Source organism: Crocodylus porosus, unplaced genomic scaffold (assembly GCF_001723895.1).
Source record: "Crocodylus porosus isolate Cpor-Errol unplaced genomic scaffold, CroPor_comp1, whole genome shotgun sequence".
Classification (NCBI taxonomy): domain Eukaryota; kingdom Metazoa; phylum Chordata; order Crocodylia; family Crocodylidae; genus Crocodylus; species Crocodylus porosus.
Window position 1 is genome coordinate 25843851 of NW_017728914.1, and position 27165 is coordinate 25871015.

At 43.0% G+C, this 27165-nt stretch overlaps 1 long non-coding RNA gene across 1 annotated transcript; it reads left to right on the forward strand.

The window, feature by feature from the left end:
* The first annotated feature begins 20359 nt into the window (after window positions 1-20359).
* On the forward strand, window positions 20360-26794 carry LOC109310288. Its single transcript, XR_002101183.1, has 3 exons — window positions 20360-20392; window positions 25760-25894; window positions 26451-26794. It is a non-coding gene; the product is annotated as an uncharacterized LOC109310288 (long non-coding RNA).
* Window positions 26795-27165: the final 371 nt, after the last annotated feature.

The following is a 27165-nucleotide window of genomic DNA, read 5'->3' on the forward strand; positions in this document are numbered from 1 at the left end:
TGCAGCCTCCCTGCCGCTGCTCCCTTCCCTCTCCTCTCCCTCCCTCCTTCCCTGCTGCCCAATGCCAACAACAGCCGCCACCGTGACACCGCTACGTGAGGGCCACATGATAGGCAGCTAGGGGAACTGCCCACCACTTCCCCTCCCTGCCGACTGTTCTGGGGGGCATCAAGGACAGGTGGGGGGGCACCAGCACTGTGACCCCCACTTTACCCTCAGGCAGGGAGGCATGAGGAAGTCCCACTGCTTGGGCAGCCAGGGCGTGTTTCCTGCCACCATAAATTTCCCCAGCAGTGGCTCAAACTTGGGCCCATGCAGCCCAGGCCTGCGCAGCCAATTGCCACCTGCCTTCTCAGTGACACATGCGCAGTTGGTCAAAAGCATTACGGACAGTCAGACACACAGACCAACACACAGACAGACAGACTAAGCCTTTTATTATATTAGAATGTTTAAGTGCCTTGAAATTCTTTGGGTGTTTAAAAGCAAATTATTAATCTTTATAAGGGAGAATACCTGCAGATTTCATCTGGAATAAACCAAATGCAAGATCCACTCAGTTTTCCATTGATCTAATATCCAAAATACAAAAGTAAGGGCACAATCATATGCCTATATTTAACCATACAACGAATACTCCTATTTTCTGTGAAGTGGCTTTTTGGTATCATGTGGCAAAATGACAAATCTTATATGTAAAGGTATTTTTCCCTTATTTGATGTCAGAGCAAAGGAAACCACCAACCTTCCCCCACAATATGTAAAATAATTAGTAGCTTGTACCTCTTGCTATGCAAGAAAATTTTCCCATCTTGGTATTAATAGTCAAGGTGTGCGTATATAAACAGGTTCCAATGTCAAAAAACATAAATCAAGTATAGGCTTTCCTGAACATGAAAATGCTGTTTCTCTATTTGTTCCTCTTCAGTTGCAGCTTGTCCCTCTCTACAGAGAGTGTGACACAAGAATTTCTGCTTAACTTGAAAAAATTAATGACAAAAGAAAAGGCAAGCGAGGTGGGTTATTAACTCTTTTCCTTCATTTTCATTCATGTTTTGCACTATAGCATAAGTCTTGGTGTTGGCTGTTTTCAGTGCTGGTTGATGGCCATAGTTTCTTCTTTGTTAAACTTAAAATGATCAAGGTACTGTGTACTGAGCCTTCCGCTGTAGTCAGTTCAGTATTTGTTTCCCCAAAGGAAGTTCAGAAATAGAAATGTAGATAAAAAAAGATATGTAGCTTGAGATGATCCACAATATAACAATATCATTTACAGCTATCTTTTTCTGTTGTGTTTTTTGTTTTCATTTATATTTTAGATCTTTCTTCCAGTACCATACAAAATAAAGGTAAGACTTTTAAGGTTTCTTTTTAATATTATAATCATTTCATATTCTAGAAGTCCACATACATGCAAATGATTGAAGTTCATCTGCAATGCTTAGTAAGAGATAGCGTGAGATTGTGGGAGAATGAAAGCATGAAATAGAAGCATTAAAACATTAGACATGGCTCCATCCTGCCACGATTTACCACATCTCTTTAATTTCATGCAGTTAGTAGTAGTTGATTTAAGTTTAGGAAGACTACTCACATACACCAAGTTAAGCAAATGTGCAAGTGTCCGCAGGATTAGGACAACTGAGACACAATCTTACATGTACTAAAGCCAGTAGCCAAAACCTAATAGGAGAAAGATGAGGGTTTTTTAGCCTGTGATAACGATTACAAATTGTCAAGTAAATATGATTTGGGAAACTTAAAATATTCATTTACAATTTAACATCTGTTTCTTTGCCAAAAGATTAAAACTTTCATAAAAAGAATAAAATTTAATCTACAGCAGCATATGTTATATGAGCCTTCTGTTAAACTCCAATATGTATTTTGAATATTGTCACTCTGTGCTGAAAAGGCCAGAGTAGATGAAATGTCACCTCGCAGTGACCTTTAGACAGGACAGAATGGAGTCACTGGGGACTTAGAGTTCATCTTCATTATGGGGGTCTCAAGCCAAGTTAACAAAATTAGGGGCTCAGCGTTATCAAAGGTAGCCAACGTTAGAATGAATACTTAATTGTTATCCAGTCAAACCAATACCAATGGATTCTGCATCTTTCTACAGTCCGATCCCTCTAATTTTTTATTTGTTCTGCCTTATTTGATGTGCTAGCTTTTCATTTCCCAATTCCAGTCATTACAAAAAATATAAAATACTAAATAAAAGAGAGCAAAATATCTATACAAAATATAATACCAGCAGTGTAACAAACCAAGTTGGTGCCCAGGACAAACCTTGCAGGAGAGCAGGGGTGCAGGTTTCAAGAGCCTGGGGGTGGTGGGGGGTGGGGAGAAGGGAGGTAGGTGGCAGGTGGCAGCCTTGCCCACACTGCAGACTTCTAAACAGTTTTGGCTGAGGTGTTGTTCTGCCCAACCTGGCTCTGTCATTCTTAAATCAGCAGCAGCCAGGAACTGTTTCAAAAGTTCCCGGCATGGGAGTTCTACTGGATAGGGGCGGTGCAGACCCTGTGCAGGTCGTAGGTGGTTCTGGTGCCTCTCCTAACTTGGCATCTGGGGCAAATGCCCCTCTTGCCCACCCCTAGTTACTCTACTGAATACAATACCGGTTTGCATGTGACCGGCACCACGTATAGATGGTTAATTGTTATGTGTGAGTCACTAATATTAAATGTTTTTAAATAGAATCTCATTTTGGTATTGTTTGATTTTTTTTTCAGGGCACCAATGTTCATGATTGCCTGAATATTACCATGCAGCAACTGGAAATGTTAAAAGAAGACTTTAGGGAAAACACAGAGGTGAAGGACTGCCTTATTAAAATGTACCAAAATGTCAAGCACCTGAAAGCGAGAATAGCAAAACTAGATTCAGTAAGTTTCTTCACATGTTACCACTGATAGTTAGGCATCTGGAAAATAATTTAAATTTGCTACTACTTATTTACTTATTTATCTGCATTAACAAAAACAAAATGACATCATTCTGGTCAAAAACCTTGCTCCATTGATGTTGACGGCAAACTCTTATTTACTATAACAGCATCATATAAACTTTCGGTGCCTATTCATTGTGAAAACATCTACTTTATACAAAATTAAATTTACATTCCCTTTTATCTCCTACGTTTGTTTACCTACATGTTCTATTTTTCTTTTAAACTAACTTTGTAAACTTTTTAGGGACTTCAGATTTAGATTCTCATCCAGCAAAGCATTTTTTATTTGAATATAGAGTACTTAAATTGAGATGTATGAATAATCCTATTGAAGTTAATGGAATTTGGATAAAGTTCATAGTCTTTTAACAGATATATCGAAGTTTAAATTGAAAGGGCAGATGAGATTAGTCAAAAGATCCAAAAAAGGTCAACTACAACCCATTACTCCAAGACTTAAAATAACCCATGGAGAAGCATTGCTATTTTTCCACATTTTTATTTTTTTAATTAACTTAAGTATTTTTTTCTTCCTCTTAGTAAAAAAAGATTGCATTGAATAAAATAATCACTCTTAATTTATGCTGTTTCTGTGTTTCAAACAATGCTTTCTTTTTTAAAATGCTGCTAGTTAAATATTAACTTTTTTTTTGTTTTAGAAAACTGCACAAAAGCCCTGCCTGATAAAGGATGTTGCACTGAAGACAGCAGAAAGACTTTATGCACAAATCTTTCAAAAGCTGCATGAATATTACTGATACCAGGAACATAAGCTAGCTGGATATTTCTGATAACACTATATGGAACATCATCAAATTAGGGAAAAATTACCACGGAATTTCAAGAAGATATTCACAATATTAACGTGAAAAGGCAAAACATGTTATTCAGTGTTTTTGTCTGAAATTTATAGTGCATTCATTTATTTATATATTCATTTATTTATTTATGCATTTATGTTTTATTTTATAGAATGCCTTTATATTTATATGGAGTCTTTATTTTTAAGTATGTCCTTAAGTCCCATTGAAACAAATGAGCTTTCCTGACCTGAATTCCAAATTCATTTCTATAAATATACTGTATGAATCAGTATGTGTATATGATCAATACTACAAATTATGTCAATATATTTATTATGGAAGCAGAATGCACCTAAATGAAGAAAACTTCAGGGTACTATTTATTTTCAAAAGACGTCAGATTGTAAGCTTCTTAAGGCAGGAAGTGGGGTCGCTATCTGTTTCATCAGTGTTGACAACTGGGCCATGATCTTATTATTACTGATTGATAATAATTCATAGTTTCATAGTTTCTAGGGTCGGAAGGGACCTGAGCAGATCATCTAGTCCAACCCCCTGCCATGGCAGGAAAGAATACTTGGGTCAAACGACCCATAATAATAGATTGTAGTTTTATTTAAAAGTTGTCTGAACCCATTTTAAACTGGTATTTCAATTAGTGAATTCTATGTATATGATTTACCAACATAAATAAAGATTTTGCATTTTTATATAAACAGAATCGAGAGGACTTAATGATGGAATTTTTCTCAAATCATGATTGAAAAGGTACTCTTACTAATGCCAAAAAATGTCATATTTTTATATCATGGAAGATATGATTCTTACAGGCAAAGTTATTTTTCACATCTATTGTTGTGAATACGTGTTTTGGCTCATAAGGTAGGGTGTTAAGCACCTTATGTATTGAACAATATTTGTGCTATATTTTTAAAGGAAATTATGAACAGAAAATGGATAGCTACAAGAGGATAGCTGATTGGCACAACCGACCTTGAATTCTGCAAATATTTGCACATGTGCTTTAATTTATTACCATGGCTCTGGGCCTTCTTTTCCACATAATTTTAATCATGAGTAGGGATGTACTCAAATCATGGAGCCTATGGCCAAATGTCATGGGCTTGCTGCAGCCCCGGGCTCCGATTTTACGGACATATCAAGGCCGCCCCCCAATTCAGCCAATCAAGGGGTGTCTGTAGGATGGTGGCTGCTTTTCTGTGCACAGGTTCGGTATGACTAATGTAAAAAAAAGGGTAAAAACTGACCATCTATATATTTAGGCTGGAAATCACAAGGTTTCTGACCAGAGTACTGAGGTTCTGGAACACCATGCCAGCAGGAGTAACGAGCGAAAAGTCTTAGCACAGAGCTTGAAAAGTTTATGATATGCTCTTTAGTTATGATGAGGGCTCTACCCAACTCAAGGAGGTGGCCAGTTGAATTCATAGGGAGCTCACAGGGCCGGCTGCCATTTTCATAGTCTGATCATGGTGCATCTGCCCCCCCCGCATGCCTCTGACTGGCAAAGAGGCCCCAGTGGCCTCACCCCTCACTGCTAATTGGTTATGAGGGCTGTCCATCATGAGGGCTCACCACTGATTGGAGAGGAGCAGGGCCACATGATAGGCAATTCTCTCAGCCAATCAGTGGTAAGGGGCAGTAGCTATCTTGGGCTCCCTTTCATGCCAACAGCCCCCTTCCACCCTGCCACCTGGTGGGCTGCATGGCCAGGCTCCAGTGCCCACTAGGAGCCAGCATTTTATTTTCAGTAAATGTTTTTTTTTCCATAGATTTTGCAGAAATCTGCACAATCATGATTTCAGTAGGTCCCTTCCTGTGATAGAGGGCTGGATTTGAAAACTCCAGAGGTCTCTCTCCAGCCCTGTGTGCTGTGTTTTTCCTATTTTCACATGGGGTAGAACCTGAACCCTTATGGTGTGTAGAGGAGCTACAGCAAACCTGACAGTACAGCTACTGACATGCTGGCAGGGTCCAGATGGTGAGGGACATAAGGGATTATACGTATGTCCATGTCCTCAGCAAAGTTGATGACTTTGATGAGTAACAGATTGAAAAAATATGCAATGCTCTTCTAATGACACTGTGTGGGAGGCCTGAAATTATGTAATCTTCATTTAATTTTGTGTGACTCAAATGTTTGTTTGCAATAGGCTTTTGTTTCATTTATAATATGTCTATGAGATTCTGCAATCAATTTGAGTTTACAATTTACTGTACAAACATAAATGGTTGTAGGGTCCAGGGCTTGCGCTGTGGTTTTTTTATCATGGGGCTCATGTAATTTTTAATTTACATTGATTTTTGACATTGGAATTCCCCAGTACTGCTCCCTGTTTCATTGTTGCAAAACCATGGAATAGAAGAATTACACCAACACAGTTGTTTTATGCAAGGCTCTACATGGTCATGCATGCTAGCGTTTTGGAAAAGAGTTTTCCAGAAACTCTGAACTTTTACATGCAGTGATGCAAATGACCCACTTACATCTTGTGAGCCTGCTCAGTGAAGTGTGCGTTTTGGCAGGAATGAGCAGTTGCACACACCTGAGGTAATGGTGAGGGACATAAGGGATTATATGTGAGGGACAGGCATTTGGCAGGCCAATTGGTGGATGAGTGATTGAAGTGTATTTTTGTGATTGAAGTGTATTTTTGTTGCTTGTATGATGATTGACAGGTGTTTGCAAGTTTTGATTGGATGAAAGATATAGCGCAATTTCAGCCTTTATAAGAGTTTTCAGAGCATATGTGTGAGGTCAGAGTCAGTCCTGGTCTGTTCCTGTCCTTGGTGGTCCTTCAAGTTGGTGGTAGTTGCCAATGACTTTGGTTTGAAGTTTTTGGTGGTCTTTTGGTGGGAGAATTGGTCTCTCATCATGGTAAGTGTCTCCTCAGAGTAATTCTCCTGAGACTGAGTGAGAGGCCCTCCTAGGATTGAATACCCGAGTAGAGCAGTTGCTTACTGATGCATAAAGGATTAAAGAGATACTTGGAGGTCAAACTACTAATATTTTGAGTGATAAAGTATCACTCCACCCTTTCTGATCAGGGGCAACCAAATCACTGTTCTGCACTGGGAAAACTCAATAAGGACAGTGTAGAGGATCTGATATATGAATGGCGTTGAGTGCTGGGTGGACTGAATACTTACCGGAGTTGTTTCTCTGTAAATTGTCTGTAAGAACATGACAGTTTGCGGGACGGAGTGAGGAATCGAGTGAGCAGACACTACCGAGTGTCTTGAGTGAGCAGAATGACTGAGAGTTGTAGTGCGCACAGGGCCAGATTAACACATAGGCAAATGAGGCACATGCCTAGGGCCTTAAGTGAAGAAGGGGCCCAGTTGTGATTAGTTTACATATTATAATTATTGAGTGAAAAAAAGTAGGGGCCCATGAAATGTTTGCCTAGGGCCCACTAAAGGGTTAATCTGGCCCTGGCTGTGCAACCATCATTGGGTCCTCCCTGGCTATGTACAGATGGTCAAAAAGCCAGAGGATGAATCAATTCAATCTTCGCAGACTAGTCTAATCTTCATAGACTGAACCAATAAGCAAGTGAACAAACATTCACTTTTGATTCTTGAAATGCAGCTGCATGCCTGCACTGGCCCAGGCCAGAAGCCAGGGGGTGCTAGAACACACCTCTGTGCTTAGCTGGAGCAGACAGCTTGGGCCAAGGCTAGCCTACCCACCCTGCAAGGGAAGGTTTGCAGGGAAGGTGTAAAGCATCCTGCGATGCTGGGAGACTGTGAGTAAACTAGTATCTGGAGGGTGTTACCAGATTTGCTCATCACTTTGGGGTGTGCTCATTTATTAGGGATCCATTACTAGGGTCTTTGTAATTCTATCAGTGTGCTGCTTGCGTTACCTGTGTTTCTATATGGAGCTGTATCTCTCCCTTCAGCAAGTCCTCACCCCCCCATGGAGCTATCTTGCAGGACTCGTTTCAGTGGGGCTAGGTTTCTCCAGCCACCAGATCAGTCAAATACACACACACGCACACAGATTAACGTGACATGCCTGACCCGGTTGGGTAGATCAGCATGTATAGGCTGACACCCTCATATGCCAGGAATCAGTTCATTAAAGTAACAATAAAATGCAGTCAGACACAAGCACACAAGTGAACAGAATACATCTGAACCTGACTAGGTGTCCAGCTGACACCCTCATGGACCAGTATTCAGTTCATTAGGGCACGTCTGAGCCAAACTGGGCCAATCAGCCTGTACAAGCTGATCCCCTTATGTGTCTCAAACTCAGCATGTCCCCATCTTTTGCCCTAACTGTCCTAGTAGTGGTAGCCTCTTGCTGAGTGGACCCCACAGTATTTTTGGGCTTCACAGAGATCTTTGGCTTAGGTAAAAGAAATGTTGCTGCAAAGCAAGTGGGGAAGGGGAAGTAGAGAAGGAAAAATATACCTGGTTACTACCAGTTTGACTATAAAAGTTCTTTATTGCTAAGTATATGAAATTTATAATGGTACTTGTAGTAATAGACATACAAGGGAAAAAAACAAAAACAATTACAATATTACCCTGGTTTAACTGAGTATTTGGGGAAACTTAGCTCAAGCTTAACTAATAAAATTCAGGTTCAGAAAGCTATGCCTAGAGAGAAAAAGAAAAAGAGAGAGAGAAAGAGGGAGAGAGAGAGAGAGTGAAAGCTGGGATCTCACCGTTCCAAGGCACTCAAGTGACTTGTTGACAAGTAAAGTTCCCAGCACAATCGTTGAAGGGAGATGATCTGTTTCTCCCAGCTTCTTTAGAACAACAGCGGATGGCGTCAGAGAGATTTTTCTCTCTTGAAGCACCCTGTTTGATGCTTTACAGCTTTCTTATACCCTTAATCCAGCCTCTTCAAAGTATTCTTTTAATTGTGTGAATCAAGAGGGTCCCAAGCCATAATTGACAGGGAAAATCCTGTTACATAAACTGTTTCATTTTAAATGAATTACCTTTTTTGGTGACAAGGGGTTACCTGGTTTGGAACATCTCAAGAAACTGAATAACAACCAGGAAAAATATTAAATTTTAAGGAGTAATAAGACACCTAGGAGCCAGCTTGAAGTTCTTATGAATATAGAAGATATACTGGAAGGGATACCACATTGTTTCTTCTCAGATGGCCTAGCTATGCTTGCACTGTGAAGTCAGCATCAGTGTTTTGTATTTTACCTGTTACAAATAAGCCTCAGCTTAGCATGACTTTCAGATCTTACTGTAGTCTTTTAAAAGACTTCAGGGAATTACTTGGGGTGTTCATAAACGTTGTGGGGAGGACTTCCACCAGCCATCCCGGGAAAAGTACGACAGCATTTGTGGTCAGGGCTCCAACAGGCTGGACGCTGTGATAAGCCCTTAACCATTGTTCAAATTGTGCCCATACCCCCTCTGACTCAGTCTCTTGCCTCAGCTTTCCCTAACCCGGCAACCAAGTTTTAGTCAAGCAAGTTTAAATCGGCCTCCCATACTGGGACTGGGAAATGTATGGCCCAAGATGCCTATTAAACTTTTCTTCTGCTTAGTTTTGGGTAGATGAGGTGTGTGTGTGTGTGTGTGGGGGGGTGGCTTGAGAAGAGGTGGACAATATTGCCAACACCAGTCCAACCCAAAATTGTTCACTGCAGAGAGTCTTCTGAACTCTTCATTGGCTGCAGGATGTGATAACATCACCCAACCTTTAGGCCTTAGTGCTGGCACAAGTGCTAGCCCAGGCATGGGTCCTGGCACAGTAGCTGGAGCTTAGTGGTAGCTGCGGATTTGGCATCATTGCTAGTTGCCATGCACCACACTGAGTTGCTACTACATGAGAATATGGTCCTACTCTCCAGCAGCCTCACTCCCCACCAGCATTACCCATCACACCTTCTGGCATCCCCTGTTCTCTTCATTCCTCCACGTCATCACTACAACCATGTCATCTATGGACTTGTTATGCTCACACAAGACTGTCAGCTCACCCCACCTCCAACATGGGACGGTTGGTCCATCCAATGTAGAAGAACCTGTCAAAGTAATAAAATGGGAAAGATTTTTCTTTTTCCTTTTTTGCCTTAAGAATAAAAAAGAAAGGAATCACTCACCTTATTTTCAGCACAAATATACATCACAGTTGGCCATTTTCATTATATTTGGCATGCCAGTATTTCTTTTCTGTGTGATCCATTACTGAGAACAACTAATGCAAATATTAGTCCAGAGTGCAGTAGCTCTGACTCATGCAGGTGGCAGCAGAGCATGAATGGCCCTAATACAGACTGAAAGGAAGAGGAGGGGAGGCTTGTGGCACACCCTGCCCTGGGATGGGGTTGCTGTACCATGCCAGGCAGCCTGGCCACACCCTCCTTCCACTCTCTTTCCCCTTCCCCTGGGCAGTGTCCCCTGGCCGGTCAGCCCCTGCGAGCACAGGCGCCAGCCCCAGTGCTACCAGCCCCGCCACAGAGTTCCCCGCTGCCGTCAAGAGCCCTGCTGCCCCTTTCCCTTGCTGACGGAGCAGGCAACCCCCCTGCCCACCCTGCTCTGTTGCAGCCCCAGCCCCTCTGCCCTGCCCTGACCAAATGTCTGGGATTTTGCTTTGCTCTGCTGGTAGGAGCAAGGGGAGGGTGATCGGAGTCAGCAAGGAGCACCACAAGGGTCTGTGCACACCGCCGCAGTTGCAGACAGGTATGTCTGTGCTCTCTGTTGCCTCTGATCATCTTCCCCCTATTCCCACCAGTGAAGCAAAGCAAAATCCTAGACATTTGGTCAGATTTAAAAAATCCACCCAGATGGAGATCAGAAGGCTTAAAAAGAGGACATGTCCAGGAAAACCAGATACGTGGTAACTCTATTGGTAGGTGTGTTGCCAGCAGGTCAAGGAAAGTGATTACTGATTCTTCCCCTCTATGCAGCATTGGTGAGGCCACATCTGGAGTACTGTGTCCAGTTTTCAGCCCCCTCTACAGAAAGGATGTGGATAAATTGGAGAGAGTCCAGGGGAAGGTGACAAAAATAGTGAGAGGGCTGGGGCACTTGACTTCTGAGGAAAGACTGAGGGAACTGGGCTTATTTAGTCTAGAGAAGAGGACATAATAGCAGCTTTCAACTACCTGAAGGGGGGTCCAAAAGAGGATGGAGCTGGGCTGTTGTCAGCCGTGGCAGATGACAGAACAAGGCGCAACCGTCTCAAATTGCAGCAAGGGAAATTTAGGTTAGATATTTGAAAGAAATTTCTCAGGGTAGTAAAGCACTGGAACAGGTTACCCAGAGAGGTGGTGGAAGCTCCATCCTTGGAGGTCTTCAAGACCTGACTAGACAAAGCCCTGGCTGGGATGATGTAGTTGCAGATGGCCCTGCTTTGAGCAGGGGGTTGGACTAGATGTGACCTCCTGAGGTCCCTTCCAGCCCTCATTTTCTATGATTTTATGATTCTAATGGTCTTACTGTATCAGTCTCACTTTCACCCACAGATAACATTTAGTGTAACATAGTTACCTATTAGCCCTTATGAAAGGATGAATCCCACAAGAGAAAACCAAGAGTTCTACTTAAAATAGACTTTCAAATCCTCTCACCCCCCCAATATCCTTTCAACTATTTAACAGAGAATTATAATCTTCCTATGTTTTTAACTATCATGTTATTTACATTCTGAATGATAACTTTTGACATCCAGTTTCTGTGGTAACATTTTCAAATGTAAATTCATGACAGTTGAGAGGGCTCAAGAAATCTCTCTTATACTCATTACTGGTACATCCTCAGTAGCTGCAACTTTATGGAGAAATTAATGAACAGAAAAGCATATTTTGGAAAGATGAGCAGTTTTGCAAATCATTATGTTATGTGTGTGTAAACAAAATGTTTTGTGGTTGTTCATAGTACGTTTCTGGAATATATATGATGGTTTAGAATATAAAATATATTCTACAAAGAGAACACTAAGAGCTGCAAAATGAATTTGACTTCGTCTGGTTGAGAAATGTCCTGCTACAATGCAGTTCTGTTGTCTTAAAGAGTATTACCTAGTTACATGATGATCCTACAAACACCATCGACTGTGCATTTCCATTTCTCTTGTTTACACTTCCTGGTATTCATTCAAACTAAAAGACAAACATGTTTTTACACGTATTAACAAGCCAAAACAACTTAATAAATTAAATGTATTCAAAGGAATTTGTCCGGTGCAATGTTTTTGGTTACTTTTTTGCTAGTAAATGTATTCTGAGTTTTGGGTAAGTAAATTTCACAGGCTCAGTGCAGAGATGTGAGAATGATTGCTAGCTTTTGTCATTCCTTTTCCGCCAGCATGATAGGATGCGGTGGGGCGCACAGAGTAAGGATTATCATAGCAGAGTGGAAACACTCATAGGCAATGCATAGGGGGGACACATACCCCCCAAGATTGCTGCCACTAGCTTCTGCTGGCAGTCTCTGCTCGCCACTCCACCCCCCATCAATACCGCTGCCAGCGTCTGCGGCTGGTCCCTGCTTGTCGCCCACAGCCATGGTGCCCCTCCAGTCTCAGGAGGCACCAGTTGTTCATGGAAACACTGATAATTTAATCAACACTGATTAATAAGAGGGAAGATCATGGACAGCTAAGATATTTATGCAATAGTCCAGAATGTGCTTAAGGGTCAAGGTAATCCTGATCCACAGCCTACTAACAAGACAGGCTCATCATGATTTTAGTTTTCTATTTATTTTGGTGCAGCAAGGGGATGTGACCCAATACATGGGGAGGCCCTGCCCTTCTAGGTAGGAGCTAACAACAAGCGAGTACCAAAGCACATGGTACTGAGGTGGGGCAATGCTGGAATTGGGAACAGGTGCAATTTGTCAAGTGTTTGTCACAAACACAGCATTACTGCCAGCTCTCATGATTTTTGTCATTGTTCTTAAAGTCTATGCTTCGGGAATGTGAAAAACTTAGCTCTTCCTTTTATACACACACACACCTGCAATATTTTTATATATTTTTAAAATCTTTTTAAATATTATAAAAATATTGCAGTAGCATACACTTTAAGAATAACAACAAAAATCATGAAACTTGGCAACACTGACCTCAACAAGACTGGGGATTGGGATGAGAACACACACTGAAATGAATGGAGCACTTCAGGACTTTCAGAAGGACTGCTTCAAACTTCTCCAGGTGTGCCCATTCACCTGAGAGTGTGGATAATAGCAAATCTGTGGCCAATGTAACCTTAACTTTGCCTTTTTTCAGCAAGGTCCCAGTCTGCCCATAACACACATGCTCTCATTCTGCCTTTGTAAAGAGTGCAGGATGCTCAAGAAATAGGTAATGTGATCACTGCAGGACAGAGCATCACTCCTGACTTTGCTTATGCAATGGTAGGGTTCAGGTAAGCAGTACTGAACAGGAGCACCCCATACCTGCTGTCATTCCCTGAGCCTATACTCAGAATTCAAACCCCACGCTTGCCCCATTTTACAGTCACTCGATCCATGTAAACAATGTCACTGTGCTAATGTTGGTTTGTGTGTAATGCAATGCCCTTACTTACTTATAAAAGTCACATATTATTTTCAAAGTCCAACCTGCTCCCCACTAACAATCCCTATCTCAAGATGATGTTGTACACCACTGCTGACAGGCACAACACAGCTTAGCCATGAGAAGAGGCAGGCTGCATGCCTCAGGTATGCACACGCTTACTTCCATCAGTCTCTCTCTCTCTCTCTCTCTCTCTCTCTCTCTCTCACACACACACACACACACACACACACACACACAGAGCAAGGAGTAGGCAGAGACACATAGGTCTCCCCAGCCAGAGGGTAGAAGCCTTTTTCACATTGCTTTATACTACAATCATAGGTCTGCAATGCTTCTCCAACTAACTTCTCCATCATCCAGGACCACTACTGGCAACACAATGAATGCAACTGGGATACCTGTAGACAATGTCCAATTGCAACCACCAAGCCCTGAGGGCCAAGTTAAGGTTTAGTGGGTGCACAACTTGCTTCTATTGCCTGGTTTTGGAGGTTTCAGTTCAGCTGAACTGCCCTTCCAGCATGTCATTTTACCAGGCTTTCTTAACTCTGAAGGGACCAAGTTGTCAGTAAATAAGCCTTATCTGACTTTCATTGCTACATGTTTATCTAGATGAAGAGCAAAAATGCTACTTCAGACAGTTGCAATCTCAATATAAATGATTCTGGCAAAAGATTTGGGTGGCATTAGTGAACTATGGTCAGATAACAGTTCTTCAACATCCTTTGCCAAATTTTGCACAATTAGAGGGCTCTGACTGTGTTCAGCCAGAGCAGTGTGTTGTATGCTAGGCTCTTACCTGCCCGGCAGCAGCAAGCACATTGGCACGGCACAGCTGAGCTCCCGGGGTAAAGGCAGGAGGGCACAGAGCCCTGAGCCTGCAGCAGGCAGCCCACCGCTGTTCTGTGGGGGCCACATGTCCCCTATGTCTCCCTTGGGGGAGAGCACAGCTGCTGGGAGCCATGCTCCCCCTCCCTCCGTGCCTCTGGATGACCTGTCCCAGCCCCAGGGCCCCATTTACCCCAGCCTTTGCTCCTGCCTCACTCCTTCCCTCATGCAAAGTCTTGCAATGTTCTCGCAACAATTGGCATTACTGCAACGTTCAAGTGATGAGTAGAGACCAGAAGACAAGGAAAGCAGGTCTTACATCACTGAAGGTGCTATCAAATTTATAATGCTTATGCATGCTTATTGGAGAATAAAGTAGCAATGCCAAAGGGAGCAGAGATATCTGATTCATCTCTGTTCAGCACTGGTGAGGCCACATCTGAAGTCCTGTGCCCCCCATTACAGAAAGGATGAGAACAAATTGGAGAGAGTCCAGCACAGGGCAACAAAATGGTTCAGGGGCTGGGGGACATGGCTTATGAGGAGAGCCTGAGGAAGCTGGGCTTATTTAGTCTGGAGAAGACAAGACTGAGGGGGGATTTAATAGCAGCCTGCAACAACCTGAAGCAGGTTTCCAAAGAGGATGGAGCTGGACTGTTCTCAGTGGTGACAGATGGCAGAACAAGAAGCAATGGTCTCAAGTTGCAGCAAGGGATGTTTAGGTTAGATATGAGAAAAAACTCTCAGTAAAAATGTAGTAAAGACTGGAACAGGTTTCCCGGAGCGGTGGTGGAATCTCAATCCTTGGAGGTTTTATAAGGCCTGGCTCAACAAGGCATTGGCTGGGGTGTGTAGTGGAGATGGTCCTGCTTTGAGCAGGAGGTTGGATTAGATGACTTCCCGAGGTCCCTTTCAACCCTAATTTTCTATGATTCTATTGTATACAACCATCTCTGGTACATCTGATCTTTCCCTTAACTTGTATTTGCATGTGTAAAAGGCAATCTAGGATTTTGGAAAGGGGGGTTGCAAATGGTGTACAGTAGGGTTGTGTGAAGCGGGTCCTATGGTGTGTCCCACAGGAGTGCAGGGGGGCCTTCCACATGCTCGGCAGTGAACCCAGAAGTGGACCAGAAGTACTTCAGGTCCACTTCCCATTCTGCTGGGGAGTGCGCTGGGGGCTATCCCGCACCCCTCCAGTTTGGCAATGGGCCACAGGGGGATCCCAGGTGCCCCCAGACCCAAGAGGCACCAGTCACTGAGCTGGAGGGGCGCATGGCGGGGGGAGGGGGCCCACGCATTCCCTGGTGGATGCGCAAGTGGACTGGAAGTGCTTCTGGTCCAGTTCTGGGTCTGCTACCAAACGCACTGGGGAGCCCCCCATGCTTCTGTGGGATGCTCCATGTGCCCCAGCATTGCAGCATCTATGAGCCCCTGCTACCTAGAGGTATGTAGAAAAAACATTTAAAGCTGTCTCTATGTCTGAATCGCTGAATCTTTCCGAATCTGTCTGAATCGATTTGGAGGGCTCCGATTCAGTTTTGGAGAGACTGAAGGGTCCTCTGATTCAATTCAGATTAGGAGATTCGGCCATCAAACTGGGCCGAATCTCCGCTGAATCGCATCAGGGACTGCAGTTTCTCACAGCCCTAGTGTTCAGATCATCATATATAACAACATATATTTTCTCCTATTAAACAGAAACTAGAAGCATTACTAATGCTATATTATTCAGGTTAAGGTAAAAGCAAAAACAAATATAAATTTATTTAAATGTGCACTAATTTGCTAGATAATATATTAAGTTAATAGAACACAACACACAAGGCAAAAATAGTCAAAAGACATTGTTTCATTAGTCCTGTAGTCATGATAGTGAATATATTTCTTATTTAGATCTGTAAAACAAAATATAGCCTTCTTGAGTGCCTTGACAATGCCTTTAATGTTTCACTGTCAGTCATTTCTACATCTAAGTTAATATTATCACATCTGAGTTAAGGCTTTTAGCTAGAGCTGACACCAGTCTGCAGGGCTTTAAAATAGAAGAGAGACATTACTGGGAATAGCTAACAAACAGAAAAATTGCAGAAGAAAGGATAGCTTGAATAGTGGAACATTAAAACCCTTGAAAAGAAGAGGGGGTCATTAACACCTGTAGAGTAGATTATAATGAGCCATGAAATTAAGTGACTCCCCCACTACCTGAATAGAAATGCCGTTGCCACTGCCTGACAACACTTGTGCATCTGTATAATGTTAGTACCATTTTGCTCAACAGTTTGTACATTTTTATGCTTCAATTTACATGCATAAGTATTTGCAAGGTCAGGGGCTGTGCTTGCTTAACATTGCACTGTTGTTTATGCCTGTGTTTTAACTGCCTTATTGCCTTTTGGACAATGCTTTGGCATTTGGGAATAACGATTTAAAAGTAAATAATCAAAATACGAAGTAAGGGGTTAGTGAGATAGAGGGCTGGCTATATCTACACTGTGTAGCTGCAGGTAACCATTTGGAGCTGCAGGTACCTCTAGCGGTCTAGCTGCAACAGCATGGAGTTCAGCCTGGGATAGACCCTTAAGGATGATCTCACCTGGGTTTTTCTCGATCCCCTGCTGCTGTGGGCTACATCCTTACCAGTCTGCCTACCTGAGCTGCAGCCACACCTCTGGAGTGCAGCCCAGACAAAAAAAAGACCTCAGAGGTATACTTCGAGCACAATGTTTGCTAAACTCCGAAATTTGAGAAATTACGTAAGTGGAAGAATCGAACAGCTAAAAGCTTCACCAACACCAGAACTCTTGGGAAATGTTGCAGAAAGCTATAAAACAAGAAAAGGGAACAGAGAAATTTAAGGCAGGCAAAGCTCACAGTCAGCGTCAAGCAGAAGACAGTGGGGATGTACACATGCTTGACACAACCAACACAAGACAGGGCAATGTAGTGGTAAAATGCAGTGTAGTATGTTTCTGCAGGAGTTTGTATGTGGCAGCACAGAGAATGACTATGGCATGACTAGTTCAGCGTCTTCCGTGGAGTGATGGACACTGGGGCAGCAACCGAGGAATAGACTATCACCTTACACTCATTGGCCGCTACAGCTAAAACCAGAAGAGGAAACCCTCCACTTACACAAAATAAATATGTTAAAAGGGGACATTTTGTATTACCCTACAAAGAGAGAAATTTTGGAGGCTGTGCCCGAGTTTAAATCCTTTTCCCTAATGGATGCATCAACTGAGGCTCTGGCAAATGCCTGTAATAAAACAGGATGTCTATACTCTTCTTTTGGAAGACACTGCTTCCACTGAAGGTGAGGGGTGGGGGTCACGACCTGGATTTAGGGTTGGAACAAGAACAGGTTGGGAACTGCTGATCTAACAGTAGACAGTAGTATAGTGAGTTAGATTTTAACCAGTTCTCAGTGAAGTCTGACAGGTAAACCTTACTTTCCCAAATTAAGCTTAGTAGAGAACAGCAGTAAAATAATTAAATGCTTAATAGAAAATACTGCAGTCCTACTCTTTTCTGTGCAGTATTTAGCACTGTTATAGTCTCGGAAACTGAGAATTGGAATTCTCTTTGTAATAAAGGTGAACATTTGTTCCTATGAGGACGTGGCATTTATAGAAATATCAAAAAACTGAAAAAGCTAAAGAAAAGGAACAATGTAATTTGTGGTCCGAGCTGCCGCTACAAAATAAAATTAACTTGGTATGCATTTCCTATGGAGACCAAGCATCACAAAGAGTAGTGGTATCACACCAGGCTGCCCCAGATTGCCATGTCACATAAATATATACTAAGGAGAAATAGATGGCATCTTCTCCAACCTCCAGACAAGAGAGAGAGAAAGGGAACTATGCTTGCTGTTCTGCTAGGAAAGGTCTCTGTTAGGCAAAACTACAGCAGGTTGTTAGTAGGATAATAGAAGGTGTGTAAGTTCTGGAGCCGTTTGTTATATCAAAGTGGTTTTTTTACCTGCTGTTTTTCTGGGAAAGAGATACTTTACTGTATTTTAAAAGAGTTAACTTCAGAGCAAGAAAGTTTCTGAGGGCCTCCGGAGTCTGTTATGAAGAGGCAATGGGAACTGGTCACTGAGCAGGAATATAGAGTCACAGAAGCATGGTAAAGTGGGGCTGAAACGGTATCTCTTCACTGCCTCAGAGATAAATACGTGAGAGACTGAATTGCTCAGCTACCAGGATCATTAGTAGGGCTGTGCGAGGCTTCGCACCGTGCTTCAGATCCGGAGAAGCTTCAGATGCTTCGGCGTCCGAAGCAGCATGTCCGGATCGAAGCGCTGGCTTCTTTAGGCTTTCCGAAGTGGTTTGGAGCTTCTGAAGCAGTTCGGAAAAGCTTTGGAGCCGCCTCGGAGATCTGACCATAGGGTATAATGGGGAAACAATGAAATATATATAACGTTGTTGTTTTTTTGGCTGATTTGGATGAAATTTGCAGGGATTGTATTTCAAGGAGATAAGTGCAGGAGTTTGGGGGAACTGCACCTCAAGCTGCAGACAAGCAAAACTCGTGACATAGTTAACAGTGTGTGTGTTAAGGCGCAGCAGGGTGCAAGCTTCAGGGATGGTCACCTGGCCGGGACCGTCCCAGGGGGTGAGGGGGTGGGGTGAAATGGGGTGACTGCCCTGGGCCCCACACTTTGGGGGGCCCTGGAATTGGGCCGGTTTTGCTTCTGGGCACTAGCCACGCCCCCTCTGCCTGTGCCACTGCCGCCACCGCTGCTGCGTCCAGGCCCCACACAGCACAGGCCGATTTACCCTGTGCCCCGCACCCTGCTGTGGTTGTCTCTGCACCTGGCTCTCGTGTTAAGTTATACTTATCTGTCAAGGCAATGTTTTTTTAACAAAACCTCTTTACCATTAAATATAAAGCTACTGCATTCTGCTGATTGCTATTGAATGGGCAGGTTTGGTGTTTTAGGCGAAAGCTTCAAGAGATTACAGCTGGCTATTCACAGATGAAGTAACTGTTTATTTTTCAAGTGAAAAGATTTTTTTAAGGATCTGATCCTGAAATCTTATTTCAGTAGAAGTCTGGATTGACTAACGTAATTAAACATGAAGATTAAAATAAACAAAGGCTTAACAAGAAATCTTTTCCTATCAGAATGGCATTTTTTAAAATCAGATTTCACAATGAAAGCTGTATTATTCACTTCCTTACTGAGATTCAATAAATGGGAGAGGATAAGTTCAGGAGATTACACTTCTGACCCATTCAGAGCATTTTAGACAAATGATGAGGCTTCTGTATTTTATTTTGCTAGCTAAAAGCATCTATGCTGCTCCTGCATCTAAAATGACAGCAATCATTCATGAATTACTGGATTTAACAACATATATGACAAATACACTGCAAGTGAATAAGGTAACTCTCAGCTTAGATCTTTCTACTTCAAAACTTATATATGCAGTTATTTTATCCTTGTAAAACTTAACTTTTATTGAGACTTGATAAACATGCTACTACAATACTATTTCTTTTATTAGGGTTAATAGAGATGAGATTTCAAGACTTTAACCAATTATTATGTTCTCTTTCAGAGTTTTAGGATTCAAACTCCAGTTAAAATGGAAGTAAGTAAAAAGTTTGATACAATTAACTTCATGACGCTGGATGAGTACATATTACCAATTGTAGTGCCCTCAAACTGCAGTCTATAGTTAAGATAAACAGATTATTCTTTCAATTTAATGTTCAAATGAATATTGAAAATGTAAAGGTATCCATTATAAGTTAATTGCCATGAAATTAAAAAAAGAAAAACTTGCTATAACTAAGTATTCAGTTAGCTTCAGTTCCAAGAAAAAGTATTTTGTGATGTGAAATGAAATCCAGCACAGTAAACTTCTTGTTTTTATATAAGAAAACATGTAATATATAGTTTACATAGTAAATAATGTGATTTTGCATTTTTAAATGAATTTGGTTGCCTTGATTTAGGTCTTAGGAGATAAGCGGCCACATCACAAAATACTAGTCACAGAAAAAGGCAACACAAAGGAAATAAGGTTTTTTAAAGTTTTTACTTTTAAAAAAGATATTTCACACACACACACATTCTTGATATCATTAACCAATCTATAGGACTGCAAAACATTTATCAACGTTGGACTCTGTTAAGCTCTAGGTATACAGTCAATTTTTGTAGCACTCAGAAGAGCTAAATTTCTCTGTGTCCTTTACTTTTAATGTTGGAGCAGATCACAGGCAAGAATTTTTGTGGGCAGGCTGCAGTTGCAGGTTAGTGCAGGTTTCAGTTAGTTAGGGTACAGACAGAAGTGCAGCTCCCTGCTGTAACTGAGAACATTTTGCAGGAAGCCTGCTCAGCTGAGGGAGCAGGACAGAGCCACGGGCAGCTCATCCTGGTGGGGGGGGAGGGGGGCTGGTTCCCTGCTGCTGTGTGTCCCTCAGATTTGTGTGCAGAGTGGAGCCAGATGTGGGTTGCCAGGCTTGGGGCTCCCCTCCCTGCTGCCCTCCCCACAGTGCCTCCATGGCAGACCTGGGCAGGGAAGTTTGGCTGGTATGAGGCTCCTTGGTGCTGCCACCAGGAGTCTCACACCAGCCACACCATCATGGCTAGGTGCCCCTGCCTGCCTGGCAGCAGTGGGGGGTACAACTCCGTGCTCCTGCCAATGCTGCCAGATAGGCAGGGGGCACCTTGCCATGGTGGTGCAGCTCGTGTGGGGCTCCCAGCAGCAAGCCTGAGCCTCCCTGACCTTCTGTGCTAGGTCTTGCCTGCTGGGCTGTGGAGGCCCCTGGCTCAAGGCAGCAGGGCAGAGAGTAGTGGGTAGTCCACATCTGCCCCGCCCATGGGCTCTGTTCTGGCCATGCTGCCCAGGGTGGGGGGAGCCGGGCTTTGTGCTCTGCTCCAGCTGCATCAGCCACCTCCTACCGTGGGTGGCAGCTGGGGCTCAGGTGCTGCTGGTGGGGGCAGGGGGCTGCAGGCCCTGGCTCTGGCTCCATAGTCCTGGCAGCTGGGGTCCCTCTCTGGTAGGGCTAGGGGGGGACAGGGGGCTGCAGGTTGTGAGAGAGGCACCAGCAGAGCTGGGAAGGCTGGGGGCTTTCAGTGGGGAGTGAGGGGCACTGGCAGGGCCCAGGGGACTGTGGGTGTGGAGTTAGGGACATTGGCAGGGCATGGGGGGTGGGCATTTTGGGTGGGGAGTGAAGGACACTGGCAGGGCTAGGGGGCTGTGGGTCAGGAGCAAGGGGCACCTGGGTGGGGTGAGGGTCTGCAGGTTGGGGTCATGGAGTCATGCTGAGGAAAAGGTTGGGAAGCACTGCCCTAGAACAAGCTCCCTCTGCTTCCTTTACCCCCTCCCATTCTGCATACAGTGACAGGCTGGGAGGCAGTGTAGACACAAGTTACAGAAGACACGTTATAATCTGAACCTTCATGCAATAACAGTTCCGATTTTCACCGGATCAGACATTTTGAAGAGGTCTGCAGCCACTCACTTGTTTGGTCACAGCTCTAGACTGCTTTCTGTGATGACATCAGGTGAAAATTGTCATTTCTGTCTGCACCCTTAAGTGTATTCTGAAAAGACTACTCAGTAACATGTCTTCTGTGGGCTGTATTTGGTTCTGATTACTACATTGTAACCTGCTCCTGCTCTGGGAGCATGAGAATACATACAAACTAGAGATCTCCCTGAGGTCCCTGTTATCTCAGGTGAAAGCTTTAAAGGACTTCTCTTTCAGAATCTGCTGAGCCATTTTCCTCTGCAGCTCTGATAAATGGATTAGGCAGCTAGGTACAGACGTTCAAAAAGCCCAAGGCAGAATTGATCTAAGTTAAGCAATTTTCTGTAAGCGGTGTAGTTTAGATTGGTAGCAAACAGAACACACATTTGTACTTTGGGGAGGTGGGAATCTCAGACCGGGTTCTGCCATTTTTATACTAGTCTGTGTGTGCCGAAGCTTTGTTCTGTTATGGTATAGACTGGTTTTCAATCACTTACTTATCCCAGTGAAAGTGTAACATCTGTACCTGGCCTTTGCCTGTTTAGTTCTTGGTAATACCACCTTCAACTTGGTGTTTATCTCAATTTAGAAGGAGTTTCATTTGGTTTGTAGGAGCCAGAATTTCAGATTTAATTGGTTGTCAACCTCCCAGCACAATTTCTCCTTTCATAATGTCATGTTTTCCTAGGGCATTCACAATTTATCAGTACCTTAGGTGGTTTAGTTTTCTTTTGTAGGTACTAATTCTCACTGAGTAAGAGCATTTGGCTGTTAAACTTTCATTGGCCGGGTCCACACAAGCCAGGCTTACTACTTGTAGCAGATTTCCTTTTGAGAAAAAATGACATTCCTGCTTGCCAATTTTAAATAAGCAAAAGTTGCCTGAATTATCATTTTTGATAAAATCTGTGAAAGCCTGCAATGAAGGAAATGCTCACTTTGTAGAGTCAATGATGTTAGGGGTTCATATCCTAAATCGCACCAGTGGAACCAGCTGCCTTCTCAGTGGCATGCTAACCGATGATCAGATACTCTAGTCTGGGTAGACTGAGCTGTACAAGAGCAATCAGTTGGCTTAATTAAAACTGTAAAGGACTTGAACTCATTACACCACTTTAAAAATCATGCATATCTATTTACTTCAAGCTTTCTAAGGCATCTGCTTGGGGAGTGATTATTTACCCACTGACTTGAGCCCATGCACCCAGTGTCCCATAGGCCTTGAGCTATTATTGAGGAAACACCCCAACATGCATCTCTTCCAGTCAAGTCAGCTAATTTGTTTTACTGCCTGGCTGTTTAATGGCAAATGTACGTTACTCCCAGTAAACCTCGTACCATTCTCTCAGCTTGGTCTCCCTGCAAGACATGGGCAACTGGTGCCATCTTAGTTGGTGGGGCACGTACCCTCCCCCACGCAACCAGTTCTGCCAACTGGGCTGGGTCCCCCTGCAGCCAGTCCTGCGACGTCTGATCACTGTGGCCGATTGCGGCAGCCACTTCTGGGACTGGCTGTGGCTGCAGTGATCAGCTGGCATTTGCAGGGGGGGCACCGGCACTCTCAGAAGGTGCATGTGCACCCCCATGTACACCCCACGCATCACCACTGCGGCAAGACAAGGTGTTAGTTCTTTTCTCCCATGTCTGAGGACTTGACTTGCCCAATAAAATCATGTGTGCATTTTGACTTTCAGGTAGAAGAAAATGTACCTTTTTAGCAAAGAAAAATCCAGAAACAGCAACCACAGTCAGCTTCTTGCAAGGCAAAGAATACTCTTGGTCTCAGATCAAGGGCTCAGACTAAGAAATTATTTGGCTCTTGTTGCTACTCTTGATATCTGCAGAAAGTTCAGTTGCATCTTTTCCCTGTTGCTGCTCCGCTGTGGCTAGCTCATCTCCAGCTAACTCTTAAGGCTCGCTCCTGCTCCAGTTAATGCTTCCATGAGCCAGTCTGCCTCATCTAGATACCACTCCCAGTTTGATAAATTCAGCTTTAGCTTACTATCTCTTGTGTGGAGTTGCTTATCTGTCCTGTCATTTTGAAGTCTTTCTTTGAGAGTGGTTTTGCTTTCTGGAGTGGAGGTTCTGCACAGAAGTTTGACTTCCAAGTTATTTTCTCCTTTCCTGAAATTGTAGTTCAAGGGAGATAACTTTGAGTTCCAATAGTGACTCTGAGTTCTCAGTAACTTTGAGTTTCAGATAGTGAACTGTCTGTCACTATCCAGCATGCTTTGCTTTTGCCTGGAGGTGTAGAATCTTATCTTCTAACTCCAGCAATGTACACAAGTCCTTAGCCTCTACCTCTTCCTGCTCTAGCGAAGTGGTTAATTAAATATCTGATTAAAGCAAAACATTTTTTGCTGCAATTTTCCCTGCAGCTTACTACAGAAATGCATAGCATGCTACAGATACCTTTTAATTCTCATCTTTAGCTGAGTTTTTTAAAATTCTCCTATAACCACAGGAATGTTTTCTCTCCTGGCTAAAATACTCTAAAACAAATACATCTGCTCTGCCACCTTTTTCCTAGGAAAAAGCTCCTAGGTTGGTTTGTTTTTTGCACAGGCTAGGCAAGTGCAGTTCAGGTACTTTCCTGCCAGCCTCACTCTTGCCAGCGTAACTGTTCACTCTGCTCATATCTCACATCCCTTTCATTTATCCAGTCTATCTAATCTATTGTAAGGTCTTTGGGACTAGGGCTGTATGAAGCTTCAGTCCCTGATTCAATTTGGCAGAAATTCGGCCCGATCTGGTGGCCGAATCTCTGAATCCAAATTGAATCAGGAGACACTTTAATCTTTTCAAATCGAGCCCTCTGAATCAATTCAGAGAGGTTCAGAAAGATTCAGCAATTCGGACATAGACATAGCTTTAAAAGTTTTTTCTACATACCTCTAGGTACCAGGCGACTCGTGAAGGCTGCAATGCTGGGGTGGATGGAGTATCCCACAGAAGTGGCGGGGGGGAGAGGGGAGGAGTCACCAGTGCACTTGGTAGCAGACTTGGAAGTGGGCCAGAAGCACTTCCAAGCCACTTCCGGGTCTGCCAGAGAATGCACTGGGGGGGCCCCCCCGTGCCCCTCTAGCTCAGCGACTGGTGCCTTTTGGGTCTGGGGGGCACCCAGGGTCCCCCTGCAACTGACTGCGGAGCTGGACGGAGTGTGGGGGGCCCCCCAGCATGCTCCCCAGTGGGTCCAGAGGTACTTCTGGTTCACTTCCAGGTTTGCCGCCCAGCATGCACGGGGGGGGGCTCCCTGTGCTCCTGTGGGACGCTCCATCTGCCCCAGCATTGCAGCATTCATAAACCGCACCTGGTATCTTGAGGAATGTAGGAAAAAAACATTTAAAGCTGTGCCTATGGCCGAATTGTTCCTTCTCTGAATCAGGATTGAATCTTCAGATACAGATTCAGCTGAATCGAATTGGAGACAGTGATCTGAATCAACAAATTGAATAACCGTCCCCAGTTCAGGCCAAATCTGAATCAAATAGGGCCTGTTTCGCACACCCTTATTTAGGTCAGAGGCCATCTCCTACTGTGTACCATGCCATGCACATTCTTAGTGGGAGTGTCTACACGAGATGCTAAATGAGCAGTAGCTTAATATTACTGTGCTGTAGTGTATCGGCAGTATTAAACTACTGCGCAGTAGCATCACTAAAAAGCCGTGCGCTGGTGCTACTGAACAGTAGTGCTGGTTACTATGCACTGATTTAGTACTTGGTTATACAAATACTAAATTTAATGTGCCATAACTATGACACATTAATGAACATGTAGACATGCCCAGTTGGTCTTCAGGCACTACAGTAAGAAACATGCTTAATTACTATTATTATTTATCTCTGTCTTTATTAATCATGCACCTAATTTGTACAAGCAACCACAAAAATGATGCTTATAGTTTCAGCTATTTGCAAACTGATTTGTGCCTGCAATATTGATGAACATGCATAGATAGGAATTGCACAAAGGTTTGATTTTCTAAGTTACTGGGAATATAAATATCAATTTCATAATCAGACTGCCTCTCAGCAGTGTTGAAACCCAAGGCAAGATTTATTTTTAACTGCACAATTACATTTAGCAGTTGATAGTTCTTGCAACTCCCTTTGAATAGTTTTCCCTTTTTTATTTCCTTAGAATGCAGGTTGTGCCAGCAAAATCTTTGAAGGGCTAACATCTCTGGAAACTCAGGTCATGGAGGAAAAATACAAGGCTTTTTTTCAAAACGCTAAAGCACTGAATAAATTGCTCCCACAAAACATGGAAACAAAGGTAGGATTTTCCTTCTAAGCTATCTGTGTTCATTCTCTCAGAGATCAAATGCTTTTCAAAGGCAACTGAGTTTAGTACACAAAGGAGGAACTTCTGGGTTGATTTTTTATGCAGAATACCCAATTTGTTAGTGTGGACTTTTGCTTAAAATCTAATAGTCTATTTTGACTTTGCATGGGGATCCTTGTGTCTTGGAAAGCCACTTAACACCTTGTGTTTCTAGCTTCAGTTGACCTTGTTATTTTAGTTATTTTTAGTATAGCTGTTTTTGTTTTATCTCTTATTATTGAAAGAGCAAAATTGTTCAGGAATTTAATTGATTTTTTCCTGCAATGCTGACCGTGTGCATGTGTGCACATGTGTGTGTATGTATGTGTGCATGCATGTCTCTCCCTCTCTCTCAGTTTGACCTATTTGCAAAAAATGGAAATGTACAATCAAATATTTAATTAGATCATGACAGAGGAACTTGTAAAGATTAAGGGATGTTTGTACAGTATATTCAAGATGCAAAGTATATATTGAGTGATTTCCAACCTTTTGGCTTATTTTGCAGACAACTTGTGATACAGAAGGAATGAATGCAAGGAAATTCTTAGAAAAAGTGAAATATTTCCTTCTTTCCCTCCAGATGGAACAGCAGAGTTAACACAAAGTTTACATTTCTTCTAGTGTTATAATTCCTCACTTCCAGATTTCAAAGTGCCAAGAATATAATTTGTGTTTCCAAACGGGAGTTTAAATTCTGTACAAACAAGAGGTTCTGGTTATATGTACAATTGTTAGCTCTAAATCATTTGTTTTATCTCCTGTAATGTGTCAGACTAATCCTTGGTGTAACTCTGGTTTTAGCAGTTACACCAAGGATGAATTTAGCGACATACAAGCAAAGGAAATATATTTATACAGGCATACCTCGTTTTATTGCGCTTCGCTTTATTGCGCTTCGCAGATACTGCGTTTTTTACAAATTGAAGGTTTGTGGCAACCCTGCGTCGAGCAAGTCTATCGGTCCCATTTTTCCAACAGCATTTGCTCATTCGTGTCTCTGTGTCACATTTTGGTAATTCTTGCAATATTTCAAACTTCAGCAACCACCACCCTGATCAGTCAGCAGCCATCAACATTGAGGCAAGACCCTCCACCAGCAAAAAGATTACGACTCGCTGAAGGTTCAGATGATGGTTAGCATTTTTTAGCAATAAAGTATTTTTTAATTAAGGTATGTACATTGTTTTTTTTAGACATAATGCTATTGCACACTTAACAGA